The sequence below is a fragment of the Panthera tigris genome, chromosome E1, assembly GCF_018350195.1.
Source record: "Panthera tigris isolate Pti1 chromosome E1, P.tigris_Pti1_mat1.1, whole genome shotgun sequence".
In the NCBI taxonomy this organism is placed as follows: Eukaryota; Metazoa; Chordata; class Mammalia; order Carnivora; family Felidae; genus Panthera; species Panthera tigris.
In genome coordinates, this window is record NC_056673.1 from 49607729 (window position 1) to 49612040 (window position 4312).

The window sequence follows — 4312 nt, forward strand, 5'->3', positions numbered from 1 at the left end:
GATGCCCCAAGACTGCAAAGATAGTCGTTAGTAACTCCAACTCTCCACTGAGGTTGAGCAAGCCTCATAAAGGAAAGCCAGTCTTCAAAAAGCCTCTGATTGGTCTGCTTGGACCCTGTATCTGGCAGGAGGAGACCCTGATTGGCCAGCCATGGTCACGTGCACCTGCAAGGTGGGCCTTAAACCAGTACTTAAGTCTCTGCTAGGGCACAGGAACTGAACAGAAAGTCAAGAGAGGGGGTTGTCTCACGGCAAGTTGAGGGGGCGAGGTGACAAATGGAAGACCAGACATTGAGGCTAGATTGAACTAACCCTAAGCCTAAACTTTGAACAGGCTTTCACACGTTCATAGATGCTATTGTGAGTAAAACACAAATTCACTTAAGAGCAGGAGTGCCTTCATAGTAACTTTTGGTCTTTCTGTATTTTTTGTCCCAATTAATAGATATCGAAAGGATCCCTACGATCACGAGCAGGTCCGAAGACCATTCTATTTTTTAATATTAGAAAGGGATTCTTAACTGCAGATCAAGAGAGAGAGTAAAGAAAGCAAGAAGAGAAGGGAGCCAGGAAAACCCCAGCCCAGGAAGCAGCGAAGGAAGGTTCCAGGACAGCAGCGTATGACAGGTCAAGGAGGTAGCCGAGGGAAACGGCACTAACTGTCATGCCAGAGCACTGGAGCGGAGTGGAGGAGTGATCGTGGCGGGCAGCACAGAAAGAGAAGGAGAAGAAATTAAACCCCGGGGGGTCAGGGGACAGAAACGAGTGCCATCGGACTACATGAGCAAGCTCTGCGGTGAGCAATGCTTACCTAGTCACAATTCTGCAACCACTATCAATCATGGGGCAAGAGTGACAAAACTAAACCCCAAGAATGGAATGGGTGGGGGGTGTTAAAGACCTAACTCCTTGCCTGTGTTGCTAGGAAGTCCACAGATAGTGTCTAAAATGGATGAATCAGAGCACCTGGGTGGCTCAGTCGGTTGAGCGTCTGACGTCAGCTCAGGTCACGATTTCACGGTTCGTGGGTTCGAGCCCCGCATCGGACTTTGTGTTGACAGCGCAGAGCCTGCTTGGGATTCTCTCTCTCCTTCTCTCTCTTTCAAAAAAAAAAAAAAAAAAAATTAAAAAACTCTTTTAAATGGAAGAATTAAGAGCTAGAAACACAAGATAGGTGGAGATAAGCACCAGAAGATCCAGCGAGAGGTAAGGAGGACCGAGGACTGGCGAGCTGGCCCAGGAGGGTGGGGATGGTCGAGGCAAGAAGCTGCTGCGGGTCATTCTGTTTCCTCACCACTTCATTTCGTACTATTTGAACTGTAAACTATGTGTGATAACATTTGGGAGGCTTAAAGAGTCCATTCTTTTGTCAACGGCACCTCAAAGCTGTATTTGTGTCCAACTTTATTGAGATAGAATTGACACATAATTTTTACGAACCCTTTAAATCCGTTTTTTCAAAGAGAGTGGGAAGAACCAGCTTCCTGCAACAGAAGCCATGAGAACATTACCTATTCCGGTTTCAAAAGAAATGGTGGCATTAGTTCTGCTTAGATGATTTCGGTCAGAGACCAAATAAGGATACATCTGGGGTTCAAACAAGAGAGGCTCTCACTCCAGTGCTCAAAGACCAGTTAGAAAACGGAGATCTGACTGGACTGGGTAGGTACGAATTAGCCAAAACTGTAATAATAATATAGCTAGTTATCCTCAAGTGCTTACTTCAGACCAGAAACCGTCCTGAAGATATTATCTTATTTAATCCTCATGGCAACTGATATTTTCCCCAATTTACAGATGAGGAACTGAGGCTCAGATAGTTTGGGGAACTTCCCGGAAGTCACACACTCTGGCCCCTCTGCCTGAGGCGGAGGGGCCTCAGCGTGTTGTGATTTACTTCTCTTTTCTAACCACCAATCAAACTTAGAAGTTTCTATCTCTGGTGCCATCTCGAGGGGCCTATGAAAACCACTGACTGTGGCAGTGGTCTCAGGCCCACACTTGCTGGGTTGTGCTGGGCCCTGCGCTGTCTTAGGGAAGGCCTAGAAAACAGTATGGGGTAGAGCCGGTATTCAAACCTAAGCATTCCCGGCTCCAAAGCCCACTTGCTGGGCCACTGAATTATGCTAGTTCTCCAGCTAGAATCAGAGCTGGGTGAGGATCCCACCTGTAGTAATTATGAGTTGTATGGCCTTGGGCCCCCAAGTTCCTTAACCTCTCTTAAGCCTGTTTTATCATCTATGCCATGGGGATAACAATGGTGCTTACCTTCAGGGTGGTTGCTAAGGATAAATCAAAATTCCTATCTGGCAAATAGGAGCCTCTATTTTCCACACCTGTTAAATGCCTTGCCCTTCAGCTCCTAGGTTAAGGAGAGATTCTCACATTTTCTCACCCTTCAGATCCACGGGTGGTAGGGCAAGAGACAGAAAAGGTTTGGGTCAAGGCTAAATTCTTGGACCTCATCCCAGAGTGACTCTCCAGGGCAGGGGCGGGGTTCAGGAATCTACACCTTAGACCCCCGAGAAATTCAGATGCCTGCAGTCCTCCTGCCTGGCTTTGAATGACTATGCGTAGTGCTTGAAATCTGACAGACCAGTGCCTTTGTGAGCGTCTGAGCCCTTCCTGCACTGGCCTCCAGCTGTGTCTGTGCCTCCTCCCTTTCCCCATTGCCCAATCTGTCTTTATCTCCCCCTTCCATTCTAAGCCCCCTCCCCTTACTCTGGCCTTACTTCCTAGCTTCCTCTCCACCTCTCCGTGCACCCTCCCCTGAGCTCAGTCTGCATTCCTACCCACCAGCCGTTTCTCTACCAGTCTCTTCGCCGGCATTGCCCTTTCCTGTGTCCACCCGGAAGGCTCAGATAAAAGTTGCTTCCGCCAGGATAACCTTCAAGGCCTCTTCTCTGTGGGCACCATGGCACTTTGCACGTACCTTTATTATTGCTCAAATAACAGGGTAATGGGAGATTTTTTTTTCCGGCCTCAGATTACCTGGTGGACTCGTGGCCCACGAATGGTGGAAATGTGCGCCAGAGTAAGATGGAGAGAAGAGGACAAGCCCGTAGACTTTGCAGAGGGGCTGAGAGGCCTGAGAAGTAAGAGAAGACCAGGAGACAGGGGCTCCTGAAAAGATAGATATTACCATGCGGGGTTCCCACAGCTTTTGCAGACAGCGGCTGCGCAAAAATTCATTGGAAGAACTGAGGAATGTTGCTGGCTCCATCTGGGGGAGGGCATGCTTGTATCAAGACACTGATGCTCTTGATGTGCTATAATTATAACCAGAAACACTATCCTTTTGCCCAGGAAACTGGATTTCCCAGTAAATTCCTTACTTTCCAAGTTGTTTAACGCTAAGATAATGCTTTGCTTCTGTGTCCTTATTTATTTATCTTTAACGTTTATTTACTTTTGAGAGGGAGAGCACAAGCAAGGGAGGGGCAGAGAGAGAGAGAGAGAGAGAGAGAGAGAGAGAGAGAGAGAGAGAATCCCAAGCAGGCTCTGCACGGTCAGCGCAGAGCCCAATGCAGGGCTGGAACTCACAACTGTGAGATTGTGACCTGAGCCGAAGTCAGACACTTAACCGACCGAGCCACCCAGGCATCCCTCCGTGTCCTTATTTCTAACTTTCTGTTCAACTGTTAACCATACTAAATGTACTCAGATTCATCTAGTCTAAAATCGAGGAGAGGTGGTTCTCGCTCCTAGAGACAGAATTATTGAAGAGGCAGCCCGCACACACTCAGGTGCCACATCTCCAACAGCTGGTTTTATAAATGGAAACAGGCACTGGGACCCCTTCTTCTCCCCTTCCCAGAAAGGCTGATGGAGAGCCTGGCCCAGATCAGTGGAGCTTTCTTCCAAGAACTGTCCCGTTCCCAGACCAGCCCTGTAGACACCCCCAAAGTCCCCCTGGACCTGCAGGTAGCAGTGCCTCTCCACCCCAGTACTCACCCCACACTCAGGCCCTAAGATCCCATTTGACCTAAGCCTGCAGGTATGAAGTGTCCAAAGCACAAGACATCTGTCCCCACCCCCACCAACACACACTCTTGACCTTTTGTTCTGAGTCCATGTGAAAGAGAAATGTCAACTCTACCAAGTAAAGGAAACAAACAACTTCCTGGCTAGATGAGAATAACCAGAACCTTAAGCTTCATGCCTGGGGGCTGACGGGTACCTAAAGGTGCTCCCTTGGTGATAGGGGTGATCAAAACCTGTATGCTTTTCCTGAGAACCACCAGGCGGGAAGCACCACCTGCACTGATGCCCTCAGGGAGGCAAAACTAGGGTAGAAGTTATTGGTCCGATT